The following is a 17,077-nucleotide window of genomic DNA, read 5'->3' on the forward strand; positions in this document are numbered from 1 at the left end:
CAATATCAGCTTAATGCATGAACTAGGGGGCTATCTTCTTAGCCAACAGAACACAATTTGTAACCTAACAGAGGAAAGCCCTCAGCAAAACATACATCTTAAGGTTTAACAAGGAACACATATGCAGACTTAGTGCAGCATTATGTGACACAGTACACAAGCCGGGGGCCAACCCCCAAACGTCTTCTTCTGCTTCTCTTCAATGGTATGAGAGGCCCCTCCACAAAACAGTAAGACACTGGCGCTTCTGTTCAGATTCACCAATAACCGCATAACGCATGAGTTAGGGGGGCTATCTTCTTCTTAGCCAACAGGACACACATTGTAACCTAACAGAGGAAAAATCCCTCAGGAAAACATACAGTTTTTAACGAGGAACAAGTGTGTCGACTTAGGGTCGCATAATGTGACGCAGCACCCAAACGGTGCTAAACCCTAAATAGCTTGAGAGCCCCACAGGGATGGAGAAAAACAGAGTCCTTATGTGGTAAACAGTGAGCAGGTTGTTTAGTTTTAAGCAATATATGAACCCCCACCCCCACTGAGACCCTGGTGTGTGAAAAAACAGGGTCCTTAGTTGGTAATGATGTTGCATTCGGGGGGTATGGGTCTCCTATATAGATACAGCCACGGTTCACTTCTTGACACCCTGGCAGACTGGTGCATCCTCACATTTAAGACATTTCCAGCGAGAGCCAGATGTACTACAAGGGGGGAGCAATGGACCAGATATGTGGTAAGTACTTATTTCATTGTCAAATATATATATATATATATATATATATATATATATATATATATATGTATATATATATATACACACACACACATACATTGGTATAAATTAAAAAAATTAAAAATAAAAAGCTTTAAAGATTGTACTATGTCGAGTGATTCATATTTGTTTTTATATATTTATATATTTTTTTTAATAGGTATTTATACCTTTTAGAAATAGATGACAGCTCGCATCCTATACACGGGAGTCTTGAAAAACTGGAAAAGGAGATTGCTGCACTCAGTTGTCTACCAACAACGACTACTTGCCCCAACCAGGGAGCTGGCACAGGTAGGGAAAATGACAGTATGATATAAGCTTTCTATATATTTATTATTTGACGAATCATTCATGGTGATTTTATAATTCTCTTGAAAGAGTCGACATCTCGGGAAAAGCCATCTGACCGTCGCTGTCAAACAGGGGTTGCAGGTAACAGGAACAATATCAAATATTTTTATGTGTTTTATTTATTATTGTTGTTAAACGTTTTTTTTTTTTTTTTTTTTTTATAATAGACCTGTATGCTCCCCCAGTGAAAAAAAAAAGAGAGACCTTCTACAAGGTATGTGACATCATCCATATATATATATATATATATATATATATATATATATATACATAGACAATTGTTTTATAACATGTTTTGACCATGTATGCTTGTACAGCAGGGATCAGATTGACCGGTCTACACCAACAAAGGACACATGGTACTATCCAGAATGTTTGACTGACGAGGAAATGCTGCAGGCGGTCTGTGACTATGAAGAAGAGAGTACTACAATAGGAGCAACATCGGCAGAGTGTGTAACCCCATTTCAACAAAACAGAGCAGGTATACCCACAGAACCCACGGTGGTGATTGTGCACCCGAGGGACACCGCTAACCCCTTATATGTAGAGTTGATAAATGAAATCAGTGAACTGCGTCGTTCCAACACCGCATTAAAAGAGATAGTAACCGATCTATGTAAGAAACAAGAGGAGGCTAGACAAACACAGGATGCCAACGGCTGTTCCATAAAACAATACCTGATAGCTCAGAATGCATCCAGTGAAGCTATCATAGCTCTACTTACAAATAAATTATATCCAAGGTGATCTACTAGGCATGGTGTCTATAAGGGGTGGTGTCTAAATAAACAATACAGACGTGTAGTATGGCTCCCCCCAGAAAAGTTTTGAAGAGGGGCACGGGTGATATACATCGATCAGGGGATAACCATAATAATAATGATGATGGGTATAGGGTCCTGTTACAGAATACAGAGGAACAGCTTAAAAGCCTACGTGCACTGGTGGAGAGATCGCGCGTTGATGCTGCTGCTGCTGCTGCTGCTGCATACCCTGCAGAAGCTTTTCACGATGTTGACAGAATTCATTATACGGAACAACATTCATCGTATCTAGATAGCGAGTATGCAGACTTGGTCAGTGTCCTAGACCCAGGGTTTAATACCTCCGGCGCAAATAGCCACGTGTTGGATCATGCAGACGGCCCACTTGTGTACACAGACAATGATGCAGGGGCTGGGGGGTGTGTGTTGGCAGAAATATGTGACGACCGGCTGAATCAGATGGGGGCAAATGGAGATGTGGAGCATGAACAGGGTGTTGGGGGGCCTGCTGAGGGTCAAGAGGGAGGGTCATGGGAGCAGGCCCGAACAGAAGGGGGGCATGATGATACACTAACAGGAGGAGGAGGGGGCGAGATAATGAGGGGGGGTGAGACCTCCTCAGGCATAGAGGGAAGGACAGTCACCATGAGAGAGATGCCTTCATTCAATGCATTTGAGCTTAGACAAAGGGTTGATTTCAGAAACGTGGATCTTACTGAACTCGAGCAAATCCCCTACATGGTCAGAGAAAGAGTGGCGGGTGTAATTGATAGAGCTGTAGAGGCCTCTCCGGCTGGTAGTGTGCTGAACGTTTTGTTACGGGGACCTTCATTGGCTAGTGACATACAAGCTGTTCTACGCGTAAACGAGTCGTACAACTCTGACTTGTTTATGGAGCAAATTGCACAAGTGATACAGAGCAATGATGAGACTATAACGGATGATGAATTGGAATTAGTGATCACCGTAGCTAAAAATAGAAACGGTGGGGGTTATCTAAAATTAGCAAATGTCCCATATGATGTGATATTATCAAAGAAGGGTCGGTTTCTGCACACCCCTGACAATACTGATAATAACCTGTGCTTTTCGCTCTGTTTAGCACATTTTAATCATCCAGACATGTCCCTGCAAGATAAAGTGAGATTTGCAACTCAACTACATAGATCGTTGGGTTTTGGACCAATGTACAAGGCCTCATTCTCCGATGTAGATGCTTTTGAAAGACAACTGGGTGTGAAAAACATAATCTTCCACCATGCAGCAGCAGGTCGTAAACAACTTCAGTGTTTCCAAACCCACGATGCGCCTCATCCCCGGACAGTCTGGTTATATCTACACAATGACCATTATCACCTGATTGAAAACCAGCAAGGTTTTTTTGGGGCAAAACAAGTATGCCAGTATTGCTACCAAGCCTATGAACATCGATTATACCACAGCTGTGAACAGCTGTGTAATGTGTGTTTTACATTAGAGTGTCGTACACAGTTGGGTAAAACACAGAAATCTGGTGATTGTAAACGCATATGTAAGTCGAAATATTGTTTTGATCAGCACAAGCGGCCAGAAAGTGTCCATGCCCTCATCCCCTGTGATGCTATGAAATACTGTGAGGCATGTGGAAAAACATACAAAGCAGGACAAAAAGCGCACAAATGCGCTCCAAAAGTCTGCGCCCACTGTGGTGAGCAACAGTTGGAGAGCAATGATAAACATGAGTGTTTTATTCAGCCTCTTGAAAAGAAAGAGCCGCAAACAACCTACATATTATTTGACTTTGAGACAAGGTTTCATAATGGAAAACACGAGGCAAATTATGTATGTGCTATGGATTTAGAGGGAAAAAAGTTTTGTTTCAGTACTTTGAATTGTGTGGACACCTTTGTGAAGTATTACAGAAGACCGAGATACAAAGGCTACACGTTTATCGCCCACAACGCATCCGGCTTTGACAACTATATTCTGTTGGAATATTTTGTAAAACAAAAGATCACTCCGCAAGTCACCATGAGAGGGAGTAGGGTAATACTGATGTATGACATTTCATACCGGCAGAGATGGATTGACTCATTCAGTTTCCTTCCCATGCGATTGTCAAAAACCCCCGCTGCCCTAGGGTTCAGTGATGTCGAGAAAGGCTATTTTCCCCACAAGTTCAACACCCGGGAGCATGAGTATTATGTCGGTAAATATCCTGATCCGTCCTACTACGGCTTTGACGATATGAGTGATAGCGATAAAGCGACATTCATGGAATGGTATAATGCCGTTTCAGGAGGAACATTTGACTTCCAAAAAGAAATCGGACGCTACTGTGTTAACGATGTAGAAGTGTTGCGAAAAGCCTGCACCATCTATCGGGAGACATTCATAGAGTGCACGGAGCTTGACCCCTTCTCATTTACCACCCTAGCATCCAGCTGCATGGGGGTGTTCAAAACCCTGTTTCTCCCAAAGGACACAGTTGCTCTAACGTTTGAGGGGGCATACACTGCTCAGAATAAGACGTATTCTGATGTATCGATGCAATGGCTTGAATATGTGGCCCTCACAGAGAATATCGAGATTAAACATGCTCTCAATCACGGTGAACAGCTTTTTGAGCCGTTCTATGTGGATGGCTATAACTCTGTAACAAACACTTGCTATGAATTTGCGGGATGTCCAGAGGGCTGTTTCACCCGGTCCTACCATACAGATGTCATGACAAACTCATGTTCCCATTGTGTGGCAAATGTGCTGAGGATTTGAATCAGAGTGGCGAGTGCACTCACGGAGACAGAGACAGACTGCTGGCGGGGGTCTGGGTGTCAATTGAACTGCAGAAGGCTGTGGAAAAAGGATACAGGCTTGTGTCCATTGATGAAGTTTGGCATTTCCCCAACAAAACAGACACATCGTTCAGCGGGTATGTGAAGACATTCATGAAGTGTAAACAGGAAGCGTCAGGCTACCCTGACCATGTCAAAACCCCCGACGACAAGGAGAAATATGTCAAAGACTATTTTGAAAAGGAAGGCATTCAATTAAACCCTGACAAAATCATGGTCAACAAAGCCATGAGAAGCTGCAACAAACTCCTCTTAAACTCTTTGTGGGGCCGTTTTAGTATGCGCAATAATATGCCTGCATGCGAGCTGATCACAGATCCGGCTCGGTTCACACAATTGATGTTTAGTGACCACTTTGATGTGCGACAATTCTGTTTTATCTCAGATGACGTGGCTTTGGTACAGTGGCGACATGCAGACGCCCGCGGTTCCCGTATAAAAGACGTAAACGTCTTTATAGGAGCCCTGACAACTGCCCATGCCAGATTGATGCTCTACGACTTGTTAGACAAACTGCAGGAGAGGGTCTTGTACTGTGACACAGACAGCATTGTCTTTACAGCGAGAGGGAGCGACTGGGTGCCGCCCCTGGGGGCATATCTTGGTGACCTGACTGATGAGTTAAACAGCGGAGACATATGCGGACTGCCTAGTGAAGACTACATCACAGAGTTTGTATCAGGAGGACCCAAATGCTATGCCTATAACACAATGCAGGGTAAAACAGCTGTCAAATGTAAAGGCGTCACATTAAACGCTAGAAACGCCTCCGTCGTCACCCCCCAGTCACTGATTGGCCTCGTACAGGCTTATGTAACCAATCACAACACACACACTTTGACCACAGTGTCTGAAACTATCAGGCGTGATAAAAAGAAGTTCTATCTTAAAAACGAGACAGTTTTTAAGCAAGTCAGAGTGGTGTACAATAAGCGGAGGGTGTTGTCTGACTATACGACCCTTCCTTATGGATACTAACAGCGATCATGGATTTGATGCACGACTACAACACCCCTTTAGTTTGGTAGTGAGTGGGCCTTCAAACTGTGGAAAGACTTTTTTTGTCAAGGACATTATTGCAAATGCTGAGAGGGTTATTTCACATCGTATTGACAATGTCGTCTACATTTATTCGTGCTGGCAGCCTTTATATGATCAACTGCTTAAAACAAGAGACATTAACTTTGTAGAGGGCTTACCAGAGTCTCTGTGCGATGATGTTTTACTACCTCCTGCCAAAAACAATCTACTCATTATAGACAATTTAATGAATGATGCTGGGAATAATATAGAAGTTCAAAATGTTTTTACCAAATATGTACATCATAGAAATCTCAGTTGTATATATTTAGTACAAAATTTATTTATTCAGGGTAAATCTAGTCGTACTATTAGTTTAAATACCAACTATCTCATTCTGTTTAAAAACCCTAGGGATAAATATCAAATCACACTACTGGCCAGACAGATGTTTCCGGGTAATACTAAATATTTTTTAGAGGCCTTTAATGATGCGACCCAACAATCATATGGCTATCTTCTCATAGATTATAAAGCGTTGACCCCCGAACATTTAAGACTCAGAACGGCTTTGCTATCAGACCAACAGGTTGTGTATATCCCCCAAAAAACAAACAGGCGTTAATAACGCTAAAATGTCATCACGCATGCAGAGGAATTTGTCATTGTTGTAGTTGATATATAAATCTACGCCTTGTGTGCGGCGTGTCATTGTTAATAATGCCAGCACGGATTTTATCGACTCTCTGTGTGAGATCGCACTCAATGTATTGAGAGGTAACATTCCTTTGACCGACAAACAATTCGCCCTCTTAAAGAAGAAGAAGAAGATTATCCGGCTGGTGGCGGATAAAAAAGTTAAACAGACCAAGAAGAAAAAGACCCTCAACCAGTCGGGGGGCTTTTTATTACCGTTATTAGGGGCTGCTATTCCGTTTATAATTAGTCTTGTCAATAGGCGGGGGTAAAAAATGGAGCACACCCAAAAAATGTTTCTGGTCCCTCCGCATCAGATTGGCATAGTAAAGCAGCAGCCTCATTATCAGCAGCAGGATCAACGAGGGTCTATAAGACAGGCGGTGCAAAATGAGCTTGATAGAGCTATGATTGATGTGTTGAATCAACCTGATACAGACATGTACGAAAAAGCCAAAAAATATTCCGTTATTTTACAAAGATACTTGGCTGTGCTGAGACAGGGAGAGCGTGAGAAGGGGGCGTTGGCTTTACCACTACCCTCCGGTGAAAGTGACTCGGGCTCAAATCCTGTCGTTTCAGCAGATGACGTACCAGGAAAAGATGTGATTTTAGGCAATGTGATCAGGCACATACCTAAAAAAAGTAAAAAACATGCCGAATATATTTTGGATGCTTTGAACCACGCAAAAAACGGCATATCCTGGACAGACCGAGGGGAGATCGTTGTCAACAATCAAACGATCAAAGGCACACATCTGTATGATCTGGTGAAAAGTGTCACGTCCTCGTATAATGTTTTAGACGAATCTAGACCTATCGGTTGGAAGATATTTTTAAAAACGCTAGCTGATTTAAATATTCCCCTATCCGCTATCCCCAACACGCAGGTTAGGAGGTCTATTGCTGAATATAAGGGTGGTGATGCAGTTTATGACGGGGGTTTTAATGTTTCGGGGTCATTCAAAACAAAAACTAGGACCAGCCGATCTATAGACAGCACCCCCTTTAAGACACCTAAATCCCTAAAGACCAAATTTTTTAGGAGTGATGATTCGTGGGAAGATTTTTAAGATGTGTTGGGCTATTACTGTGTGACACTGTCTTTTTTATTTTTAAGCTTGTACTGGATGCATATTATTTTTATTTTATTTTTTATTATTATTATTATTTTTTTTTTTTAACTTTCTACAAGTGTTTGTAATGCTTTTTGTATTATCTGTTAGTGTGTTCTTTGTGGATGGAAAATAAAATTGGTGTTCACTGCTGAAAGTTGTCTTTATATATTTTATTCATAAAACGTCACAGGATAGTTTATCATTAGATCACACACGTAAAAGCATCCTCACAACACCCAGAGGGTTGGATTTTGTTAACAAAACGACAGACCATCGCATCATTATTGACTAGATTAGGTCCGTACAAAGTTAAAACTCGTGAATAAGACCATCCTTTTTGTATATAACATAGAAAAAACACACAATGTTGGCCACAGGTTGTAGTAAAATTATTTTGAACCTGTTTCCTAGAATAAGACATAGTCGTACAGTTATAATTGAGAAAATTAACTATTTCTTTTGGAAACTGTTCATAATCAGGAGGGTTTCCAAAACTGTCAAAGAAATAGCTATGCTTGTATTTTGTGATATAAATCGCCAACCAATGCTCCCCGGGGCTGCTGGACGGGTGCGTATTTACAATAGTCATCACCGGATACTTGCGCAAAGCCTTCATAGGCAGCTGGTCACACGCTAACACGCCCATAAAATCGACCCCCCTAACAACCCGTTTTCGAACAATACTCGTCAACTCTATGGTGTTCATGGTGTTTAAAAGTTATCCACCAAGACTTGGCGTTGGTTTGATATCTCGATAACGGAGTCAAAAACAGAATAACATATGATATTTATGGTACGAGGAAGGGCCGTTCTGAAGCGGACCTCCAGGCGCATATTCCCCGTCTTGATTAGTGACACGTTCCCCGACTGCCCGTCGTCAGGCTCCAGATTAAAACAGCGAGTAACCGTGACCAAAGTCACTCCGTGTTACAGCCAGCGGTCTTTTAAATGTCGACCTGTTGTTTGAATCATGTGGTAATATTCTCTCACGTACTGGCCGCTCTGGAAGAGTGGCTGTAGCGGTCTCGCTGGATATGCGTGGCCATCAGCGTAAATGCTTAAAAACTCGGTGTCATAGTGTTGGAAATTAAAGGGATTCCGTGTATAACTACCCGTGTATCCTTCGTTGTCAACAAACCCTAAAACAATAAACTTAGGGATCTGTCCCATGAATAGATTCTCCTGGTTGCAGACTCGGGTCCCCGCCGGAATGGAGAATGTTTTCAGCGCTACTCTGTCGATGGCATACTTGGCGTTTGTGTGTTGAAGAGCCCTGCTGTGCGCCAGTCGGACCGTCGGAGCTACGGAGACCTTTTTTACAAATACACTAGCGGCGACTATCTTGACCTTGTATTGAGCCGCTGCAGCCGTCATCAGCGAGAATTCGTCTTTTGACCGTATAAATTTCAAGGAAATATCAACGCCGTTAAGCAACAGCTTCTCTTGAAAAAACAAATCGGCATGTATTGGTACAATTAACTCCACTATACGGCTTTCAACGGCGTGTCCTCCTCGCGCGGACAGCCCCTCGTTGTCCCCTTTTATAGACGTCTCGTCCATATGCTGCGCGGTGTCTTTACTAAACAGGGCTGTACTAAACTGCGTCTCCAGGGTGTCTTTCCCGTAATTAAGCAAACATTCGATTATGCCTCGGTATGGGTAGGTGTTTGAAGATTGTGAAATGAGCCTGTCCCCTAGCATGATATCAACCTGGGAGAATAAGGTACATCCGGGGTAATTTATGAAGCCGACATCAGCATCGGCTGCTAAATTGGACCCATCCGCATTAGTTATCTTTACACGCATATACAGAAAGGTATCGTTCAGATCCAGGTAATCTTCACCGCTGGCCGAAATATGAAACTCCAAAGGGCCTCTGTCTGTAATGGATGAGACTGGCGGGATCTCGATGAAGGAATATTTCTCTATGGACGTTTGTGTATAAGGAACAGTAAAGAGATCCAGTTCAGACTTGACACACTCCGCCGACTGATTATGGATGAGCGCCATAGTTTCTACCTCTTCTTCTTCTTTTCAAAGCCCTGCGGGTGTGTATTAGCATGCCGTGACCCTGCTGCTGCTCTGGTTGTTGTTGAGCCCCAGAGAACGGTCCTTTGGCTATATTTGATACAACGTCTCCGATGATGTTAGTAGCGGCTGTTTTCAAATGTGGTTTAGCCAGGCTGAATCCCCGTTTTAAAAAAGGGCCATCCTGAGCAGCCCCCGAAATATACCCCCCAAACCATTGCCATATTGTGTCTGAGATCCTATAAATCCCGGTAGTTCTCCGCCGGCTTGGTTCATATAATATGCCATATATCGGCCGTCATCGTGTGTGTAGTGGCTATTCCTCATCTTCCACTTGTTTTCTTCTTTTTAGAAACGCTGTTTTATAGGTCTGAAATGTAGCTTCGCTATGACCTTTCCGTATAAAAAGGGTATGTATCCGTTCTGATCGTTTTTTATGGATATCTCAATATCATCAATAACGTTTTTGGAGAGAGATGTGTATTGCGGCCTGTCGTAAGTCAGAGTGTTGTTCGGCAGCCACATTTATACATCTTAGAAGAGGTACATGGCTGTCCCCCACTAATTGATAGTCGACAATATCGCTATATATGTAAAATGTGTAACAACCTGCATGTATATCGGCGGGATAGGGGGTGATGTGGGATCTGTCAGTAGTCGGTAGGGGAAAAGCCTCCCCATCTTTAAACCCCAATATTGTCGCGAGCCGTCCTACAAAGGTTATAGTTGAATCCTCTGTTGACCCCAGAAAGTATACGCGGTTTTTAACACTACTATAATGCATAGATACCCCCTCCAGCTGCGTGTTAATGCTGATTCGAGCATTAAACGCTTTAACAATAGCCTGTATAGACTCATAAACCCCAATGTCCATAGTAAAGGCCGATTTAACCCTATTTTTACCATTGTACACTTTTACAACCGCATCTGTTTTCGGAAAACTGTACCACACTCTCGGATACTGGAATTCTACCAACCCCACCTCATGTGGTTCGCTCAGAACAATGGCCTTGGCTAATTTTGTCCTGTAGTTCCATATCTGATTTTTAGGATAAACCTGAGCCGACGCGTTACTAGGCAGTGTAACATAAAAACCATTCTGGGTCATCGTGCCGTGTGCTATGGTGGACGGTTTAAGAGTGAACTCTCAAGATGCAGGCATGTGTCTTTTATCAAGCATCCGTTATGTCTTTTTCTGAGACCCAGGAGTTAAACTTCTCGGGCCATCCCAACCATTTCACAAAGACCTGCTTCTTGCCTCTGGAGATTTTTCTATCCATAATTTTTTCTATTTTAAACACCTTGTTTTTACCTATAATTACTTTTTGTAACTCCGGTTCGTAAAACGTACCTTTCAACAATTCCCCTGCATAATCAGTTAGTTTATAAACCGGAGGATCTCTGGCTATACACCTTGATATTGTAAAATGCTCATCGGTGAATGTTTGTTTATAACCCTTCCTAAATCCCCCGCGGAGTTTTGATATTCTCACGGTGTCGCCCTTGTTAAATTTAAAGCATACTGGCTTCTGAGGGTACAACTTGTACAGTTGGATGAAGACCGTCTTCTCATTGTCTTTATTGACTGCTGATGGCTGCATCTTTATGGACCTGTGGTGTGAGTTATTATAGGCCTCGACAAGCTCCTGTACTACATCCACATATATTCGTGAATTAACGGATGTTAAATATCTCCACATGCGGGTTTTAAAAGTCCTGTTAAAGCTGGCCTTGGTCTCATTCGATGTTGAAAAATGCGTAATTTTATACTGTGACATTAACCGCTGAAAGTGTTTGTTATAAAACTCTGTACCTTCATCTGTTTGAAGTTTCACAGGTATGCGTCCGTCACTCAGAATGTCTTTAAAGGCTTTTGTGACTGTGAGGCCAGCTTTGTTAGAAAGACATCTAACCCACGCATATTTGGAAAATACATCGATACACGTCAGTAAATACCGCACAGTATCATTTTCCTCAGCATATTCGCCCATATCAACTAGATCAGCCTGAAACTGTTTGTCAATGCCGCTGACCAAAACCCTATTCCTCGGGAAATGTACGGCTGCCTTGGCGTGTAATGTGTACACGTCTTGCGCCAGTAGGTATTCGTTAACACTAGATAGTGACAGCGTCACCCCGGTACATTCTCCAACCGCATTGCGAAGTTTAGACACACTGCCTAACCCTCCCGGATGGGCTGGATCTAGATAAATCTTCTGTAGAGTCCCTTCCATGATAATACCAAAGTATAAATGACCGACAGTTAATTCGTTACAACATATTTTATTTCTCTTGTACAACATGTGACAAGCAGATTGATAGTATAGTAGTATTTCGCCCCATTGCAAAAGCAAAAATACATTTTCAGTTATAAAAAACACTCAAGAACTTCATTCATTTTCGATTTCATTTTTTGTTTTAGTTTTTAGCATGTTAGATTGTTTTTACACATCAATGTCTGTCGCATCATCATCATCATCATCATCATCATCATCGGGTACCTCCCATGCTTCATACGGGTTTGATACTTCTCCCCACAACCTGCCAAGCTTTTTCAGTTGGTTCATTTTGAGTTCATCTTCCCCGATCAGTGTATCATACATTTTTTGGATACTTTCAGCCGCATTGCCTCCAGATTTCAGCTCGTCAAGAAGTACTTCCGCACCCCCCTGGATGCGGTCTGCATCGACCTGAAGGTCATTCATATCCATAAACAGGAGGATGGCGGATATGAAGTTGTCATTCCAGAGCCTTTTCATCAGCGGATTAAAGTGTAGTTCGTAGAACCAGTCACATGGATATAAACACGGATGGTTTTTCTGACTGGGATTATTTGTTTGACAGCCGTAGCAGATCTCTATATTATATTTAACCCAGACCTTGTTCAACAGATGTAGCACCCCGATTCTAAGGTATTCTAGGAACCGTGCAGTATCCTTAAACACCTCGTGAGGTTCACAGAGCTTCTTTTCTTCTTTTTCTTGTGTGGCCGTCGGCCCGGGAGGCGGAGTCTGAGGTGGGGTGTGAACCATCAGAGCTGGAGGTGAAGGAGAAGTGGGCGGGGTCCATCCCCCCTGGGTCCCTGAGATTTCAGAGACTAAACAATTTTATTTATTTATTTTTTGAGTTTTTATGATTCTGCATGAATTAACATCAGTGACAGAAATATATATATATATATACACAACATTAGCATAACCCACCTGTCATTCTTTTAGATGATTGAGGGGTGAATTATTTTCGGTCTACACATGGTAGTAGATATACCAGGTTGCACACCGCTCGGTGTATTGTCGTAAACAAGACGTTTTCTAACAGCCCCGTAAGCCTTGCTGACGCTGTCTCTCTGGATAGATTTGTCAATCTGACTAAACACTTTTTGCAGAGCGGGCCAGTCACACCACTGAACAAAGAACACGAGGGGGAACCATATATTAAACTCTTCAATGGTAAGAGGGTACGGATGCTCTCTCCATCCTCGGCGGCCTCTTTGAGCTACCACATACTCTCTGTCTTCACAAACGTTTAAAAAAATGAAATCGTCAGGGCGTCTGTTGTACCGATCTGCCATGAGATGGTGTATTTTAGGCTGAACAGAGTATAGAGATTCTAGAAAACCTGATTGTTCAAGATCTATGCAGACAATTGATCGAAACTGCTGCCAATCTTTTACAGACATACACCCATGTCGACCCCCCACAGCAGCCTCATCATCATCAACTGTTACACCAACACCCCCTCCTAGCTTGTCTTGGGCCTTGATTCTAGAAATCATAGTGACCGTGCCATCATAGTATTTAACATTATACACGTACCCATAAACACCCTCCAGCTCTAGCTCTACAGCAGGCTCTCTAGAAAGACATCCCTCACGCTTTTTCCGGCGCTGGGAAGCATCTACATCTGCATAGCATGGGCTATTTTCTGTAGACATACCTATGTCAGTCTCTGCGGCCTGCTCCATGCGATATGCAGCCTGCATTTTGCAAAGAATCCGTGTGCACAGCAATAGTAGCGGAACCAGCAACAGCAGCAACAGCAGCAGCAACAGCGGATGAGTCCAAAATGAGTGCGTTGGTGGTGGAGGCGAATAACACATCTATATATATGATGAAACCCCTCCTACAGTCCCGTGTTTCCGGTCAAAACTAACGCTCATCGCATAAAACACCCACTGAACACTGAAATGGCAAATTTCCAATCAAAACCACGCACATCATTGTCAAAAATGGTTTACGTTTCCATTTGTGAAATGACGCATTTCCGGGCATGACTTCAAAATGGCGGCGGTCACATGCCCACCCCCCACGTCTCCTACCCCCCAAAAGTTCCCTCTTGCACGTGTCTGAGGTCAAAGGTCACATGCCCACCCCCCACCCCACCCCTCCTTCCCCCCAAAAGTAGGGTATATATACTACTCACAGTGCCTACATACGGTCACGGTTTTATCCACTAACCTCTTTTCTTCATCATTATATTTGACAGGGAAGCCGAAATGCTCCCATACAGGGGATTTAAATGATGCGGGGCGTTCAAGCTCCTCCGTTCCTCCGCTCGCCATGACCACGCTGTGTGTGGACTGAACATGCGCACAACTTTTTTTTTTCAGAAATCAATCCGCGGATCACGTGTGTGCCAAACCGAAGATATTGATCCGAACGGATCACGGATCAATGATGATCCGTTGCACCACTAGTTGTTGATCAAGTTTACGTCATATTTGTGTGCCGCCCAGAGTGTCTGTGGAACAGAAGCAAGAGCGGGAGAAATCGATGTGGGAGTTGTTAAAAATGTTTCAACTTTGTCGTTGTGCTCATAAAACAGATAGACAGATCGACAAGCTGGTGTGAGAAGTACACAGTGAGTTCTGTGAAACCCTGTAGAGGCGGAGCGCAGAACGAGCGGATCGATTGTCTCCTCCCAGTCAGTGAGAGATTCACACTGAGCCACAAATGGTCCCAAATCCCTCCATTGGTCAAGGCGTCCTTTAGACAGTGAGACATGGGGATAGGAGCCGGGAACTTGAAACAGCTCTTTCTGTGTAGGAGACAGAGAAATAGACACAGCAGATTTACAAGTTGACCAGTACGAAGTAGAACAGGCAATTGCATCATTGAGGGCCTCAAAAAATGTCTCTTCAAAAGACTCGTCTGGACCCTCTGAGACATATGTTGTGCAATGCAGGTGTTCAGGGTTCATACGGTCTGCATGAGGAGAAACCCGTGCTTCACCAGCCTGGCTCAGCCTCCGAGCATCATCGATCGGGATCCACCACTGATACAGAAAGAGGATTAAAAGGAGCCTTTTGCACCATTTGGAGTGCAGCACTACGCTTAACCACTTTAAGGCCGTCTGGAGATGACGTCAAACAAATACCATATGTACACATCAAGTCTCTGCCCATCAGATTTATGGGACAGAGTGAAAAGAGTAAAAAAGAATGTTTTACTTTTATGTCAGGGTTTAGGTCAGTCTCGTCAGAGTGTACACTCCTCATAGGTGCAGTAAATTTTTCTGTCACAGTCAAACCTGAAGCCCCTTGAGAATATACATACCGCCCACTCATTTTTTGATTTGGAAAATGTTTTTCTTGAATTACTGAATGAGGAGCTCCGGAGTCTACTAAAAACGTCAATTCTTTCCCTTCCACAATTACTCTTGTAGTTGGCACATCTTTGTATGCATCTGATGAAAACATAGCATACGTGAGTGGTGGTGGTGTGGATGTATTCTGCTGTTGCTCTAAGTGAGAAATGATGCTGAGCAAAACAGCATGTTGTTCTGCAGTGTGCGTGTGAGGAAGCAGGTCTTCATTGCAGCATTGTGTGTGTGTGTGGTGTGTTTCACTTCCCTGTTTTGGAAAGGCAGCAGTAGTCATCCCTTCACACGTGCAATCTCCATCATTTGTTTTCTCTCCCTGCATTCACATTCCATTTCCCATTGTGCCAGACACGTCTGTTTTTTCTCCATTATTTCCAAGTCTGTCACTTTGATCTTTTTACCACTTTTAAATTCTTTCAACCTTGCTTCCAAATCCCCTCTTAACATTTTAAGTTTAGCGGCACTCTACAAGCCGTTTTCTGGAAAACCAAACTCTTTTGTCCAGTATGGGAGACACTCTACATGTTTTCCCGTATTTCTGCTGCATCATTGCCACAATCGGACCCGACGTTTCCGTGTGTTTTGCGGACTGGCCACCCATCTTTTTCTGTTGGACCCTACCGGTTTACTTATTACAATACAGTCGTCACCATAAGGCTTAGTTTCTTTACTCAAGCAAAAACCCCACTCAAAACTCACGCTTCGATTTTGCCACGATCTTATTCTAAAGGTAATTCAGTAGAACTCACGTTTGGTTAACAATAACAGTGATATCATTTTACCTGCTTCAGCATAAAATTCACGTATAGGCTATTTCCACGGTTCACGTTTGGTCTTATTTTACCCGGGTAGTCAAGCGATCTGCGTTACGATCTCTGAGAATTTGTTCCGAGTGAAATCTCTATTGTACATGATCCTATCTACCTTCGCATAAAATGATGCATTAGAAATATCCCGGAATCATGTACTCAAAATAAAAATAATCACGCGTCCTTTCTCTCTTGTCTAAGGAGGTATGAGGCAGGATCATCTGCTGGTGATCCTGGAAAAGGCCTTTTTCTCCGGACGGTCCCCTGGAGCCCGACGGACGGTCAGCGAATCCTGTTCGTGACGCCAAATTGTAGTGGAATATTTCAATAAAAGCTCGGTAGAAGAGAATGATTTGTCTGATAAAACAGAGTCTTGATGAATGATCAAAGTTGCAAAAAGTCCATTTATTGCTTGCAAGCAGGAGGTCAAATACACAGGCACGTATCACAGTGCTCTGTGGAAATGGCGTCTCCGAGCAGTAAAAGCGCTGAGTTTTTATACACATGTGAAGGACATTCTCCGTGCCAGTTATGAGAATCTGCAAAGCAGGTTGAGATAAAAACCCAGGTGAAGCTGAGGGTAGCACACACACACACACCTCCTCAGTGGCCGGTGCAAATCATAATTAATTGACATAGAGTAAAACGTGGATCCAGAACTTTCGTACAGAATAAGATATGAACCAAGGCCATGAACAGAAGTCCATTGTTTTGAAGCTTCTATGAGATCGAGTCGACCGTCCTCCCTTCTCAGGGCACAGCTGCAAACTAACATTTTGTATCATGCTGCTCTTTGCACATCAGGGTCAAATACAGGACACTTGAGACACGGCTTTAGCACAAAACAATGTTATAACATATTTTTACCATTACACAAGACACTGAAGCCGTTCTGTCCATCGATGGTCTCCTGAAAATCTCTTTTTCTAAAAAAAATAAACTGTAGTTTTGTCTCCAACAGCACTGCTTCTGTCCCTCTGAACGCTTCTCCACTCAGAGTGCATGAGGGCCGCCATCTACTGTAGGAAATCTACTTCATAGGGGATTTTTAATTAATGGACAATACCAATGCTGA

The 17,077-nt window shown here is 43.0% G+C and overlaps 1 protein-coding gene across 3 annotated transcripts in view; it reads left to right on the plus strand.

Annotated features, from left to right (window-relative positions):
• LOC120812509 (phagosome assembly factor 1-like) overlaps nt 1-17,077 on the plus strand; it is a 39,540-nt gene that overhangs the window by 15,497 nt on the left and 6,966 nt on the right. The gene's annotated exons all lie outside the window — the stretch shown is intronic.

This window comes from Gasterosteus aculeatus, chromosome Y (genome assembly GCF_964276395.1).
Source record: "Gasterosteus aculeatus chromosome Y, fGasAcu3.hap1.1, whole genome shotgun sequence".
Lineage (NCBI taxonomy): Eukaryota > Metazoa > Chordata > Actinopteri > Perciformes > Gasterosteidae > Gasterosteus > Gasterosteus aculeatus.